Source organism: Sander lucioperca, chromosome 9 (assembly GCF_008315115.2).
Source record: "Sander lucioperca isolate FBNREF2018 chromosome 9, SLUC_FBN_1.2, whole genome shotgun sequence".
In the NCBI taxonomy this organism is placed as follows: Eukaryota; Metazoa; Chordata; class Actinopteri; order Perciformes; family Percidae; genus Sander; species Sander lucioperca.
This window is the reverse complement of record NC_050181.1, coordinates 1,774,546-1,791,656: the sequence shown is the minus strand read 5'-3', so window position 1 is coordinate 1,791,656 and position 17,111 is coordinate 1,774,546. Positions and strand designations below refer to the sequence as shown.

Genomic DNA, 17,111 nt, shown 5'->3' with positions numbered 1-17,111 from the left:
TAGTTAGCCCAAGCAGGTGTCCGATTTAAAGCAGCATTAATAGATTTTTTGGCAACTTGTGTACAACCTGACATATTATAACTATATCAAGTTGTCATGGCAACGTGTTAGCAAGGAATTACCTAATTACACATTCAGCAGACACAGTCCAATATTGAAGGGGGCATGAAGCAATTAAGTTGTAATCACTTTATAAAACATGTTGCTCAGTGCAGAGTTATTTTCAGGCAAAGTATAATAAAAGCTCAAGGATGATAACTTGAGACGTCTTATTAACCTGATTGTATGTGTAAGTGCCTTGAGAAAAGAATATAGATCAGTCAAAAACTCACTGGCAGACTTTATGGACAGAACCATGTTGCCATTCTGAACCTCTTAACTGCACACTGACTACACATACTCTAGCACCTTTTAGATCAGAGGCGTACAGGGAATGAATCACACTTTGCGGATTTGGATTTTGAACTTAAAAGAAATCTGATGTCATTTAATCTGGATTTCATGATCATGCGACTGACTAATGATCAAAATGATCAAAATCATCTCTCATATAAATAATGCTCTTATACGAATTTGTATCTGAAATAACCTGTATTTTATAATTGGAGCTATAGAGTGTCATAATTAAAAATCAACATATATTTGATTCTGCATTTTGCATTTGCCAGACACAGACATGACCTTGTATTATGCTAACATACAAACCTAATCCTCTGAAATCTCACTAATTTCTCACAAATCTCATAACTTCCTTAAAATATTTATATTTATAGTTTTTTTGCAGCAGTAGAGTGTCAGTGTAACACTCCAGGTTGATCAAAGCGGCTGCTTTTAGTAGTTTAAATAAATGTTGGCTCAGGTCTAATGACACAAAGCAAATCCCCAGTTTCGCAAACATGACACACTATTAATTGTCCATTAAAAACCGCAATTGCTTCTCACAAAGATAATGTGCAGCTGTCACAGGAGTCCTTTGTCCTGCCCAGGGTCTTTGTTTTTCTTTGCGACGAGAGGAAGTAAACTGTACACAATGTAAAGAGATTGTCATATTATCTGCTGCTGATTGAGTTTGGACCCGAGCTTCGTCTCTGCTCTGTGCTCAAAGAACAAATTCTACAGATTCCATACCAGTCCCAATGTGAAAACAGCACTCCTGACACAATAGTGGTAATGCAGTTAGCTTGTCTCTCTGGACTATGTAACGCGATTAAAGTGTCTGCCTCCATTTCTCTGTCTCACTCTCAGTCTCTCTCACACACATAAATAGACGCACACAATCCATCATCGTTTCTCCTCTTTGATTCTGTTAAGCGAGTGGGGATTCCATCCGTCTCAAACTAATTACTCATATGCCGGCATTGTAATTCTCGTTTCAGTTTGAGGGGTGGACCAACAAAGAGCCGAATGATGGTCTAAACCCAATTCTTTCACAAGTCTAATTAACTGGTGCATGCATTTAGCTGCTCAACGCTGTCACAGGGCTGTATTGAGGGCCCCCATTTAAAACAGCAGCAACATGGGAGATGGAAGAGGTGTGGAGTCCAAAAAAACATGTCTTCCACTTCATCACCCAGCTGCACACAGATGGAATAAAGGCTGCCATCTTGCTAACTCGATTAGATGGGTTTCTTATTTAGTAAGGAGCGTCTTGTGGATTACACTGTCTTCCATTGCTTTTTATAGGCTGTCCACTTTGTTTGACTTGGAGGTAATTACCAAATTGACAAATGGTTTGGCAAAACACAATAGTCCAACAAGGCAATATGGTAGAAGTTTGTAGTGCCTGAAGCATGTAGGATTTATTGTTTAGTTACCTCTGAGACATTAGTATTGTTTCTGTTCTGAAAATGTTTAGTCATTGCTGCTTGTCCCAGGGAAAAATTTAATTGGCAGCTACAAGAGGTGCAGGAATTTATCTTGGTAGCATTTGTGGCGAGACGTATTGACACCGTGCACAGCATCTGAACTAGGAGCTTAAATGTATGTTTTAGCAGATTGGTGGAAGTAAAACTGAATTTGTTGCAATGTTTTGAGTTTATTCCTTTGATAATTTTGGTTAATAATGCACTTTGACTGGAGAAAATTAATAGCTTTTTTTGTATGTTCCTTTTTTTGATTAGCTAGGTTAGCATACATATGTTAGCATGGCTGAGATGCATTTTGGCTGGTACAGTATTTTGTTTTCTTCTTTAGCAAGGCATGTAATATGATAATCAGGATTTTAAATTAACTTTTTTGTCCACCAGCCAAATGGCTAGTTAATGTTCAAATTTTACCAGCCTCTCAATAGATTACCATTGTTTTTAGGCTGGTGAGTGAAGCAAATCTACCAGCCACTTGCATATTTTACCAGCAATTGGCTAGTAGATGGTGCTAATTTTAAACCCTGATGATAATAGCTAGATTTTTTTGTTAGCTGTCTTGCTCGCCATGTTCAAAATCCAGGTGGTCCAGTTGCAGTTTGGGATGGTGCAGGAATCCGCTCATTTCTCTTTAGCAAAAAGCTAATTTATTGGTGTTTTCCGTGTTAGCATTACAGCTACTGCTAGCTACTCTATACGTCTAAGTCACATTAGCTAGCTAGCGCTTTCAGGTGTCTAGGATAAAAAAGTATCCCAAAGGCCAGTGTTCCATACAAATATACTTCTTCAAAATTATTTACATTATTTCAAAATGCTGAAAATGTCCAAGTACCGTTAGCTATCACAACATTGTACCAGTGTGTTTTCTACCACTTAGCCTACTAGCTTTTTTTCCTGAGGTAAGATGAGTTTGTTTTTAAGCCTATATCAGTTGTTTCTTCTAAATTCATAATCCAAATTGTCACAAATGATCAAGTTAATCACCTCTCTCAGTACATTAAATGTATCATTTGGAGGATGATACTATCTTAAGATACTTTCTGAAAGCCAGGAAGCATGTATTAGTGTTTTTTTAAAAACTCCTTTACAGGCAGTGTTATTGGCTTTCCCTAAGGAGCAGCTCTAGTTTCTACTCCCAGACAGACCACAGGTTCATAGACTGAGGCACAGCCGATATAATGTAACCAGTGTTGTTATGACCAGGGACAATACAATGACTATGTGGGGATTTCAGACACCTTGGCTGATGCCTGCCCTAGATAGAATGTAGCAAAACAAGGAGGATGGAACTGTGTAACTGTGTTTAGTGTGGCTGGTCATGGCCTCGTCCTGGAATAACTTGAGAAATAAATTGAGGAGAGGAAATAAAAACTTTGAGTATCCTCGCAACTACTGAAAATACAGATTTTCTTGTGCCACAAGAAGGGAATCTTTACCAAACCAAGTGTGAATCATGCACCAAAAGTCCTTTCAGTTGACTTTGTCTTTAACATTTGGATTTGACAGCTCTATTAAAAAAGTAAGCAATGAAGTATCCTAATATTAATGGAAATCTGTTCCCAGACAGGTTAAACCGCAGAAAAGTTCAATTAAGAATGAGTGTTACGTGCAGCTGTGTGGCTGGCAGTTCAGGAATCGGCTGCTGTTGTGTTGTGAAAGATAAAGACTTTCAGAGGTGCTAATGAGCTCCTCAGCTCTGCCTTTGTTTCCAGTTTAAATCAGTCACCACAGGTCACAGTGTCTGCCATGGCATATGCTGCTGCTTTATCACTTCAAAAAGAACAAATCCACTGTGTGGCTGTGTGTGTGTTGCTCTATCAGTCAAACAGAGACAATGTTTTTGTCTGCGGAAAGAAGAGTGCGATATGTGTTGCCTCATTAGTTAAAGGACAATTCTGCCCTAAATATCAAGGTTGCAAAGTGAAACTTTGGTGGTTTTTCTGGGCTTAGACAACATAAGAGGTGGAAATCTTTAACTGTGATTATGATTGTATTGTACAGTATTGTTCACTTTTGAAGCACTACTCTTTTGTATTTGTCGCCTAACCTTAATTATCAACCACATCCACTCGAGTCTCTTTAGCAGTTAAAATGGTCTTTATGTTGGTTTAGTCAATATTTCTAACCATATTGCGCTCAATATTTCACTGACAGAGTAACGACTGACAAAGTAACGACTGACAGAGTAACGTGTGCAACAAGTACGTAATCACATATTTTATGGTACATTAGCCAGATTAAATAGCTAAAGTGCCACATTCCTGAGCTGTTAGCCAAGCCAAGCCTTTTGTCCTGCCAGCTATATTACTGAAGTTGAGGAAACATACCTTCCCCCTCCACTCATCCTTGGCTTCTTTTGTTATTCAGTACCATTCACTTTTATAGTCTCTTGTCTTATTAGCTCACTCTCTGTTGTTTTTTCACATTTCAGTGTGTCTGTTATTCTTCCAGTTTACCATCTTTATCGGACGATCTCTGGTTTTGGAAGTTAAAAGTAACAGAATAACTCGTCCTTGATTTTGACCAAAGAAATATAACAAGGGAGGAAACACCCCAGAGAACTAAAGTAGTTTCTCTCTCTGTTATCTGAGTTGGTGTACCTCACTCTGCCCAGTGTTTACTTGCTCCCAGTCCCTTTATCTAATCATCCCAGTTGACCTCTTCTGACAGTGAACACACAAAAAGTAGATACAGATATCTGAGCTCTGGTTGCACCGTGGTGGCCACTTCACTCTGCTGGCTGAGGAGAAGCCTTCTCCTAGGGTGGGCTATTTGTCTGCCTCTTTTGGCTGTGCATATTTGCGACATTTGCCTGGTAATCGGATGCACTGCTGCGTGCTTGTCTGGCTGCTGAGTGGCGAGCTTGTGTGTGTGTGTGTGTGTGTGTGTGTGTGTGTGTGTGTGTGTGCGTGTGTGTGTGTGTGTGTGTGTGTGTGTGTGTGTGCGTGTGCGTGTGTGTGTGTGTACAAAAGCATTGGCTGTAACCACAGCACCCGGCGAGACCCACCGCCGCTTGTCTGGCGGGAAAATACGACCCGTCTAGCGAGGGCCCATTACCCAGAAGCTGTTGGGGCGCTCAGCTGCCAACTTAGGCTCACTGCACTGTGGCTCTATCTCTGCTTCTCCTCAGCACATACCGACTAAAGAACATGTTTGCAGAGGGGAGCAGCTTTGCTGTTACCTGTTTTTTTTTTTTATTAAATTGAAAAACTATTTTCAAAGAAAGGTCCTTAATAGTCCTTTGAGGGGGGATGGAACATTTTAGACTCCTCTCTATCATGCCCATAAACTGGATCATCTGGAATCTCATTACACGCTCCTCTCTAAATGCCAGTGCTCTGAATGTTTATGTCGTCATCAAGCCTGGATGAAACACACACAGACTTTTAGTTAAAGGCCAGTACCTCTGAGCCAATGTCCCCGAATGTTGAGTTCAGCTCAGATCTGGTATTGTTTGAAAAATTGAAAAGGCTCTTAAAGTTTTGATTGAATAAAAGGAAAAGGGAAAAACAAATATCTTGATATTGGCAAAGCAAATCATGGTGTTAAATCAGAGCAGTGCACTTGTGTGTCAATGAATAAACTGTGATCTTTAGATTACTTTCTTTCTCTCTGACATTGGATGCCTTTGATATTAAATAACACAAATTCTCTAATTTAAACACAGCGCTTTCTTCACCATTTCGGATTTAAATTCTTCTTAATTCTAAATTCCTCTGTCTTTACCAGCTCAGAAATATGGATAACACAATGAGTATAATGATGAGCTGATGAGAATGTTCAATTTTAAACTTTATTGATCCAGAGAAGGCTGACTGCTTGCCAATTGTGGATTCATGCGTGTGTTCTTGTTATTGATCTGGGAGCAAGAGGAAATAGAAGGGAAGGTGTGAGTTACATTTTTAAACACTAGCATTTATTGTGATCCATACTGAACTCTACACATTGATCTTATGGAGTGAGTGTGGAGCAAAAATGGGGCGCAGAGGAAGAGGAAAAAGTAGAAGGTCAGATGGCAGGATGGGAAATGGGGGAAACAGAGCATGTTGGGAAATGGAGCTGAAATTAATCTAGTTCATCATTTCCAGGTCTTCAGAAGTTTTGGTATTGCTTAGAAATATCTACGTATTGTTGTTTGTTTCAGACTCATGTACAATAATATGATGCCAGCCCAGCTTTTATCTAGCAGTAGATCAATGCAATTTCACACACTGTGACTTCAGTCGCAACAGTGGAAGTAGAAAATTATTTTTAATGTTTGTCTATAATGGAGGAATGTTTCTTTTGCAGTTTTTCTTTCAAAGTTAAGGCCAAAAAAGGACAATCATTGTAAGTTTACTCTATGACAGAAAAGGCTTGATTAGCAGAGCACTCTGATTCCACAAACAGGGAGCCCAATAATCTTACTTTTCGCTTCATTCATTAGTCTATCTATAAGTTTTTAGTGACCTCTCAGACCTGCTGACTTCATTTTCAGTTGTCATGACAGCTGGTAGCAGTTGCTAAGAGCATTGATTTAAAGTTTTTCATGACAATTAAAGATATATGCGGATTCCAGGGTTGTTATTTGAGTCAGCCGTACAACAACCAATAAAACGGTAGTGATCTTGTCCCAATGTTTGTGGACGTTTTTCTGTAGTTATTTTTGCTACATACTAGATTGGGAGACTCTTAAGGGACCAGTACGACCTGATACGCAGGAGCTGCGTGATGGAGACAGCAGGGCAGGGCTGCATTAATTGGCTAGTTTTTGGTAGCCTTGCTAGCTTGCCTGTCTTACTTGTATAGTAAGAAGGTAAGTAGTCTGTAGGGACTTGGCTCGAGTATTGGAGGGTGGCCGGTTGGATGCATGGATGCAAGCGTGGACCCGCATGGACCAGGTGGTGTGGACAGGTAGCAGGAGAGGTGCCAGTTCAGAAATACAGTTCCTGTATTTCGTGCCTATGGGGGTAATGAATGACAGCAAAAGACGCACAAATGTTAAATAATAGATTGAATAATAATCTAATCAGTAAAGAAACGCATAACACACCTGGCCTTAATAAACCCGTGCGTGCGTGCGTGCGTGCGTGCGTGCGTGCGTGCGTGCGTGCGTGCGTGCGTGCGTGCGTGCGTGCGTGCGTGCGTATCACTCAGCAAAAGACTCCCACCAGCTCTGCTGACAATGTGCGTCTGAAGAAATGTGAGATAAGTAAGAAAAAAAGCTCAATGTCATTCTCAATGCTTCCTGCTGAAATGTGTTCATTGCAACACTTTTTATAAAACAACACTGTCACATCCACACTGTGGTTTGTAATGTAATCATTGTAATGTAATCACACATCTGAGATGTGGGAAGTGATGAGAAGTCCGGAACCAGGCTGGGTCAACAGGGCCCACAGCTTATTTAGACCATGGACTGGCCATGATGAATTTTAACAAGTAGGAACTATATCTGTGTTCAAATCTTTCCCAGGGAGCAAGTTCAACACATACAATTAACCTATGCTCACCATAATGTTTTTTATTTCAATCTACGACTATTAGGCCAGTCAAATCTAATTTAAGGAAAACATATATGGACTAAATATTTTACACACTTTGCACTGGAGCAGGATATTTTAGCTCCCTGCCTTTCATCATTTATATTGAGGCATCATTTTCAGCTACAATTTGTCAACCTCCTGTTGACATCCACATTTCCACAGAATCGTTTTGAATACAACAAAAATCATTCCAAAACTGTCACAGAATTGAAGTTGGAGAAATTTAATCTTTTTAAAATAAAAAATGAGATTGAAATGTGCGGGTGGAATGCCGAGAAAAAAGAAGGACAGAGGGTTGAAAAGAGGACAGAGCGGGGAATAGGGAGTCAACGTGGATGCGGTGCAAGAAGAGAGGGAGCGGGGAAATAACAAGATGAGCCAGGAGGCAAGGAAGGTGTGTGTGTGGGGTGGGGTGCATTCTCATGTTAAGCCCTTTTAACCTGCTACCCTGCAAAGACACACTGAGTTAGCATGAGTCACTCTGAGACCCAGACGCTCCTAATAAGCCTAATATGCTCCACAGTCACAGACAGGCTGTGTCTGTCACACTCGCACACTTAGCTTTGTGTGTGTGTGTGTGTGTGTGTGTGTGTGTGTGTGTGTGTGTGTGCATGCGCGTGTGTGTGTTTGTGCTCCCAGTGTTAGTACAGTCATCAGCGACTATATTATTGATCTGCTAGCAGAACGGAGACAGAACTGTCACAGTTAAGCCCCGATGAAAACCTTCTTAGCCCACAAACACACACTGGGAGATTTTGCACACAGACACACAAACAGGCACTTAAACACACATACATAATAATGCTGACTTGAAAGAAGCCTGTTCTGAAGCACACAAGCTAAAATACAGTATTTGGGTAGACCTGAAGAAATGCAATGCAAAGCTGCTACTGTATAATGTTTTGGACGAATAGGTTAAAAAATGACATGTTTGCCTTTTTAAATTTGGGTTTGGGCATTTTGATTTGTTTTATTGGCCATTTGTTAACACATTATTGACTGCAATCATTTCTAATAAGAAATTATTCCTAATGCAAAAATGTTTACTTTATTTTGGTTGTGTTCTCATGAAGAGAGGTGTTGATTAAACTTGTAGTTAGTGACCTGATTTTGGAATCATTCTTTTCCCAGTTTAAATGTGATGCACTGTGCATCAATAAATGGTTAAAAATCCACATACAGTAGTGTAGTGCTCAGAAGTGACACACCAAGATGAAAGTAACATTTCTGATTAAATAAATAGAATCAAAGATATCATGTGAATAATGCAAACAACCTCAAGGCCCCACAGAACAATAACTCTGCATGGCTTAGGTTGCAATGGTCATATGTAGTCTATTGTGCACAATATAAAGTAAAGGTAACAGAGGAATCTTACACACACTAATCAAGTTGTTTTTGGGTTTAAACCTAACCAAACATTAACCATAAAACATATTTATTTAGTGTTTAGTGTTTTGGAGGGCACAGGTAAATGTCTTCCTGCTGATAGGAAACGCTGTCGTTCTAAAGGGCATAGACAAACAATGTATGTTGTTGATTCATTTGTTGTTTAAGGAACATATGCACAGGTAAAAGCTAAAAACTTGGTGTACCATTTACACAGTGATCTCGGGCATATAATGCATGACAACATCTGCTCAAAAGATTTGTATTTAAAATTGTACCAGCCTTAGGCAAAAAGAGCTGCAACAGAAAATATTGTCCAATCTCTACTTGGTGAAACATTGTACTTTCGCCCTATTTAAAAAAAAAAAAAAAAAACAATGTTTATTTTGCACAATAAAATCAAGACAACAGTAACACAAGAAAAGGAAATAATATAAAATAAAGATTGTGCAGGTGAGATTAAGAAAACCTCTAGGGGCTTATAGAAGGAATCACACCTAAGGAAGAGAAGAAGAGTAAGTAAGCACTGCATTAAAAAAAAGCATATGGTTGGCTACGTAAACAACAAAGGCATAAAATAAATTACAAGAATATAGATAAAATGAGGATATGTGGACTTATGTTTGTATGTGTGAGTAGTTATGAGAGACAGAACGGCCAAAAAAAATAGCTCAGATCAATACAGACAGTTAAGTTTGATTAATCAGACAGGTCCTAAGCCTCTTTTTATAATTGTTGACAATTTTTGATTTGTCCAGTTGGGTATGGCTGCTACCAACAGGAATGGATTGATCAAAATAGAGCAACAAAAATAAATCCTTTAATCACCAGTGAGTAGTTCTGCTTGATCCCATTGGTGTCATTTGTAGTAGGGATTTGCGTGATTAGTTGACTAGTCGATAAACATCGCTACCCTCTCAAGTCGGCACCACACTAAATTATTATTGCCATCCCTCGCTCCCTAGCTGAGCTCGGCCTTCCCACCAGTCCTCGGTTCGGGATCAGACTCCTCCTGCAGCAGCGGCTCTCTGCTCTGATCTGAACTCATCAGCCTCTCCTGACTCACATCCGCCCCATCGCGTTCTCCTGGCCCCTGCCTGCTAACACCTCCTTTTTCCCTAATAGCGGCTGGGTTCAGCAGTCTGTCTGGTTCTCTTCTGTTCCACTGGATTGGCCAGCAGCTATAACTCAACACTAAAACTAGCTTACTAGCTAGCCAGCTAGCACGTATGCTACAGACTAAAGCTACTGACCTAGCGTGCGAATCAACGAAGTGGGCTAGCTTGATGCTAGAATGCTAAGATACTAATGGTAAGCAACCAGTCACCTGGAGCAGACACAGAGTGGAGATATTGATTTCAGTGCCATTTAAAATACAATTTGGTTATTGAAAAGTGTGATTAACAGTTTAACGATTTAAATCGCTCTTATAATATAGTTTTTTTCAGACAATGTTTATCCTCATAAATTGCTGATGTGCTCAATTTTGACCGGTTTCTGAGTGTATTCTTACTTTTAGAAGTGTAAACCTCTGTTTAAACATCAGGTAGTCTTTAGGAACATCCCTAATTTGTAGTAAATCATACATCTGACAGGTCCCTTAATACTTTTTAGAAGTTTCAGTTACATGTTATTGCTATTTGAACTGCAAAGGAGAGCAGCTTTATCCTCAATGAAATCAAAAGCTGTCAAATCTGTATTATTTTTTTGACTGATCTGATTTGACTGACTTGCTCTTAGTTTGATCAATTCATGCATTGTGTGATCACACACCTGTCCTCCAGCAGCCTCACAGACAGCTTGAATGTTTTGACTCAAAACTTGCAAGAACAAAATTGTTCATTAGGTGACTCTTGCCAATTCAAACTGCTTCGGTCACACATTTGGAGGACAGGAAGGGAATGAGAAAACCACACACCACACTATGAGATGAACTATGAGATTAATTGTTAATTCCTTAAATGCAATCCTGACAGCTTCAAAGCCGAGCACCCACCTGGGAGACCGCTGCAACAGCACAAAGGAGACTGAGAACACATTGACGGCCATTTTGGCTTCAAACTGATGTTTTCCTTGGTTTAGCTCTGGAAGTCTGCCATCCAGTAAAGTGGCTTGGCTGGACCCGATCGATGCTGATAAAGAGACCTGGCACACGGCTTCTGAAAGTGTGTGTATGTGTGTACAGTAGGTGTGTGCAACAGGCCAAGTCCAAAGCCAGCTAATTGATTTGACATCTAGCTAGCTAGAGAGTAGATGACGGCTTTGGCTTGTCGATCTGAAGAGAGAGAAGAAACACAGCATACTGCTGCTACTACAGCCCTAACAGTTGGGCTAAACACAGTGCTTTGGCACCAGGGCTGTGTCACGTACCAGGTTTAGAGGAGAACATGTCCAGGCAGCAGCATTGGGGACACATTACCCATTGGAACTGTGATTCATTGCATCAGCTTGGGAAGCATTTTCCTTCCTTGATGAAGCCTTGTTTTGCTCCTAAAACCAGCAGATTAGAGTATGTCAGCGTGGTATATGAATGATTTGTAACAGAGTTAAAGCACTCTGTCCACTAATAGAAAAAACCTAAATTCACCTCAAGCACTGCTGTCTTTTTAATTAATGGCCTTTTAGCAGTTATCCCAAAGGGAGGTGTTGTCTATTGACAGTAACACTTATTTTTAACTCTTGACAGGCTTAATATTTTGGCCTCAATACCTGGAAAAGGGGGGATGAGATGTGGATAGTGTTGGCATACTGAAGTCAGCACAAATCTGCTTTTGTTTGTACGGTGCTCGGCTGAAAAAGTCAACTGATCATCATGCCACTCTGTGAAGTCTTGAAGCTCTGCTCTCTCAGACTCTTTGTTGTCATGCAAAAGGCTCATTTAAAAAAAATAATGTTGTTTGCCTTTACAGCACCATAAGAGAGCTCTATCACAGCCAATCATTTTTGATATCATGTTTGTCAAGAAAGATTTCTATCCGCATGATCGGTAGCTTTGTTGAGAGTTATGACACATGGATTATGTATCTGCAGAGAGAGACACGTATACAGATACCTCTAGACATGCTTTCTGTCTCTGGGCAGTTCTGGAAAGACAGGCTGGTCTCACACAGAGAACCAACATGTCTTCCCCCTCGCTTTTCATTTAACTTCTGGCCCTGAGTCAAAATGGCCGCCTCCCACACTGGCAGTCTAGGAAGTCAATCTGACTAATTTAGTGGGTCACAGGAGACTTCTGCTTCTCTCTCTCCCTCTCTCCGTCTGCCTCTCTCTCTCTCTAACCATTTGTTTGGAGCATGTGGACGGGGTAACAGAAATGGCGAGCTGCGCCTCGTCCTGCTGCGCTTTAATCACTCGCTTCAAAGGGTCTCGTGTTTCTCTCTGTCTAGATGGCAGAGGGGAAGAAAATGAAGCTCTACTCTACCTCGGCTGAGTTCCTGTACATCAGACCCAGACGAGACTGATATCTCCCTTCACCTTCACTGTCCTAGCTCCAGTTTGGCAGCTCACGCTGAGCTTTTTTATTAAGAAGGAACAGAATTTTACAAAAAAATATTATCGGTCACTGCCAGACACAGAGCTCTGCATTCAGTTGGTGTTACTTTCTTTGGTGATTGCAGTCTGCTGGCAACCAGCATTATATTATTTGCATGTGCAAGTACACAACGTTGAATTGTTTTTTTTTTTTTCTGCTTCTGTCATACCTTAGTAATGGTCTATGTTCTCTAGCACACGGGTCTTCAACATTTTTTAAGCCAAGGACCCCTTAACTGAAAGAGAGACGGAGCTAGGACCCCCTACTACTAGTCCCGCTTTGCCAGACCTTCCTCCACAGCGCTGCAGAGGAAGGTCTGGCTAGTCCACACAGCATTGCTGGATGGGAGAATAACGTGCTCTGGTTTAGTGGCATTTCTTTAAACCAATCACAATCGTCTTGGGTGGCGCTAAGCTCCGGACGGAGCCACGGTGCCTCTGCAGAATAGCCTCGGGAACTTGTTTTGGTAGAACGTGCACGTTCAAAAGTAGTTTTTGTCATGTAACAGAAAACTCAGATTGGACAGATAGTCTAGCTAGCTGTCTGGATTTACCCTGCAGAGATCTGAGGATCAGTTAACCATAGTTCTCATAAATCCACCGGAGTTTAGAATGCCAACACAAAGAAAGAGGAAGGAGACGGACATCGGCGAAAAGACATGCATCCAGTGGAATTTCCTGCGGCACCGGAGCAATCCCGGAAGTGGAATGTCAAGGATATAAAGTACCTACTACATATATTGTATAAAATAAAGTTGCCTAATAAACCGGCCATGTTTTAATGTTAAACATGCATGTGGCAACGTGAACCCTTAAGATGAACTGTGTACGTGGATGGCTACCTTAGTGACTACCTTACCTATAGGCCAGTAAACAGTGGGGATTTATGTGTGCTAATTATATGTCAGATTCATGTTAAAACTTTTTAATTTTTGAAAAAACTTTCAAAAATTAACAAAAATTTGGAGGCCCCCCTGCAGTAACTCTGAGGAGCCCCTAGGGGCCCGGACCCCCTGTTGAAGATCACTGCTCTAGCAGATAAGCTCATCATGTGCAAGAAATCTGGCTCGTGACATTGGTGCTAACACACACAAACGCCAAGTACAGACGTCACATCTCACCCCATATGTGTTCCCCTCTTGTCTTCTCCTATCAATCACTCAATACGGGAGCAGATTTCATACGATAACATAATTGATGATTTTGCATCAAGGAAGGCCAGAAAGTACAGGTTTTAGTGAGTTTAGCAAACTCATGGGTGTACACAATGCAAGAATTGAACTATTGTACAAATCCACTTTGATATGCATTCAACATGTTATTGGACTCAATGATACGTTTTTTGTACGAAACAGTTAATGTAAATATATCTTTTTTTTTATTGTTTACACAAAAACTCAACAGGGTGCTTTTAATGTATGTTTAAACTTAAAACTTAAACTTAAACTTAAACTTGGTTAAAGTTAAGGAAAGAGTGTGGTCATTGTTAAAAACGAAACCAATGTCAACCTTTAGTAGGAGACGGGATGTAAACAGTGGAATGTCAAAGCTTTGTACACCCAACCATCCATCCAAACCACCTCCCTAAGGTGGTGCTGTAAAAATGTCACACTGCATGTGCCTTCGATGCTGAGAGACAATGGTTTCATATGGCCACAAGAGATCCTTGACAAGACATTGTAAGCACAGGTCATTTTAAAGGTTGGACCAAAGGACCAGTGCAGTCGTTTTTCTGGCGAGGACAGCCTCAAGAGCAAGCTGAATTCACTTTGTCATCGGGTCTAATGACAACACAACACTGCTGTGAAAGTTTCCATTTGCTTTTGCTTCTACAGAGAGGTCAGAGGTTAGGGTCAGCTACAGCAGCCTTGGGATTCAGTGCAGGCTCTTGTTTAAGGACTTCTCAACAGGGCCAAGTCCGACTTGCACAGACTTAATCCTTGGATTGAAGAATTTCCTACCATCTCATTACGCCATCCAGTCATGCATTATGCACTACATGGCCCTTCGCCGGGTAGCAATGTTCAACAGTCTCCCGAGGCTGTTGACATTTTCAACCCATTGAATTCTCACTTCTCTCGTGAGATATGAGATACAGCCGAGTGAGATATTACCCGGACAAAGCAGCAACAGTTAGCTATTGTTCCAACATAATGCGCAATTAGGTACGACTCAGGTGACCGGGCAAGATAAAGCACAGAGTTACGAAGCACACTGGGGTCCTCCATCTTCCAGCTCAGAGTGTAATTAAAGGTCCACAAAAGCCGTTCTGGGATGTGCTTAGGCTTTTTCCCATGGCTGGCTAAAGGTCTGTCATTTCAATAATATCAGCATCCCTGGACTCGGCTTGTACAGTATCTTCCTCTATACCTTGTGTTTATCTGTATTCTATCAGAATCTACAATGTGAAATGTTTCAGGTTGTCTTGTAACTCTCACTGGTCCTGTATCGTATCAAGCTTCCAACTGCTGTTCAAGGTTCAGCTTTAATATCACATGCTCCATATGGACTAATTTATGTCTCCAAGCTCGTCTTAAATCAGCACTCTCATATGAAGAGACTGACTACCAGCTTCCTGCGCTGTAACAGGTTCTTGCTGAATTGTTTTACTCGTTCTAGAGCTGCTTGCATCTGCTGCACAGCAACATTGGTGTCCTATATAAAAAGGGGGAGAAAAAAAGGAAAAAAGGCAAAGACACTACAGACTGCGACTGGGCAAGTGACTGTATGTATCATTTACAAACTCAAAAAAGTGAATTCATAAGGCAAGTTTACCTAACTAATATTATAACTATTTTTATTGTCAAAGACCAGATAATGAAACTTTGAAGCGACTATTGCTCCAAGACCATTGTTTGAGTTCATACATGTGTTAAGTGCTGGTGAGGAGGTGTATAATTCAGGATACTCAGATTCCAGTAAAATTAGCTCCTGTATTTTTTTTCCTCAGCTTGGTCTCTGTGGTGGCAGCAGTAGCCTAGTCTATATCGACGACGTTTCTATTCCGGGATTGTGTAGGTGCCGCTGGAAATTCCACCGGATGTCCCTCATTTCGGCCGGATGTCTGTCACCTTCCACTTTCTTTGGTTGGCATTTTAAACTCCGGTGGATTCATGAGGACTATGTTTAACTGCTCCTCAGATCTCTGCAGGGTAAATCCAGAAAGCTAGCTAGACTATCTATCCAATCTGAATTTTTTTTTGTTGCATGACTAAATCAACCTTTGAACGTACACGTTCCACCAAAACAAGCACCTTCCCGAGGCTATTTTGCAGAGGCGCCGTTGCTCCGTCACCCAAGATGATTGTGATTGGTTTAAAGAAATGCCAATAAACCAGAGCATGTTTTTCTCCCATCCCGCAATGCTATTTGGATTAGCCCTCCTCCACAGTGCTGTGGAGGAGGGTCTGGCAATGCGAGACTATGGCAGCAGTAACTCACTCACAGTCGGAAATCTCCAGTTTTGTCAAGAAGAGAGGGATGATAATAAAATAATTGTTCTTAATTAGTTCAACTTGACTGAGAAAGAATGGACTACAAAACCCACTATTTAACTAATGCAGGATCAATTATCAAAGATATTGCGTGCATTTTTATAGGATGGAGAACTGGACACAGGTTACTTTCATTTGAGAGTACCTGAAGCTAGCTAATATCAACTGTATGACTTACTGCTTGTGTGGCTTACAGCCAAGCCATTTGCTATAGTTCCTGCTCCCACTGGGATCAGCCTGTGAATTATGGGTCTCTTTGAAGTCATTTCAGCTTGCGATACTGCCTGTCTTGTGTTGCATTTTTCCTGGAGCTATACTGACAGGCACACTGCTGTCACTCCCATTGTAGGAAAGAATAAGTTGTGATATTTAGACCCTACTCTCTGCAGGAAAACGACTTCTTGTGAGTGTGAGCGAATATCAGGTGAGGTCAGGTGGTCAGAAGCATGCCTTTGTATATGCCCTGTGTCTGCTAAATGTTCAAGTTCAAGTTCTTTATTCTTATCATGTGCACAACAATTACAGAGAAGCAGTTGTTGGCAATGAAAAACGTTAGGCCACAGACACCCTCCAACAATGCTCATTAAATATCTATAAAAAAGAAAATCTGAATCTAAGACATAAACTAGTGCAAGATTAAATCTAGGTATAATATATAAACATAATAATATGTAAATAAAGTCATAAACATTTGTGTAGACAGTGCTGCAAATGCATTTAAACTAAATTTAAACAGAATGTAAACAGGAATGTAGTAAATCTATATAATGATAAGTAATAAATAGAGTGTGTGCTAACACGTTCAGCTCAAAGACAAGATATCAGCTTGTAGTCTATATCCTTGACATTCCACTTGGATTGCTCCGGTGCCACAGGAAATTCCACCGGATGCATGTATTTTCCGTTTCCTTCCGCTTTCTTTGTGTTGGAATTTTAAATTTGGTCGATTAATGAGGACTGTTGTTGACTGCTCCTCAGATTTCTGCATGGTAAATTGAGACAGCTAGCTAGACTATCTGTCCAATCTGAGTTTTCTCTCGCACAACTATTTTGCAGCAGCTCCGTGCGGAGTTTAGCGCCGGCCATGACGATTCTGATTGGTTTAAAGAAATGCCAATAAACCAGAGCCTCCTTCAGCGGACGCAGAGGGTCTGGCAAAGTGAGACTAGCTTGTTGTGTACTTCTGCCTCTAATACTGTCCCAAATACCTTTTTGAAGAAGAAACAATAGATAACGTCAACCTGTCCGGTACCATCTAACAAAGGCTTAAATTAAAAACTACATCAGATGGCAACATTTCAAAAGCACAT

General features: G+C 40.7%; 1 protein-coding gene across 20 annotated transcripts in view; it reads left to right on the top strand.

Annotated features, from left to right (window-relative positions):
* ctnnd2b (catenin (cadherin-associated protein), delta 2b) overlaps window positions 1-17,111 on the top strand; it is a 164,865-nt gene that overhangs the window by 57,299 nt on the left and 90,455 nt on the right. The window lies entirely within an intron of this gene.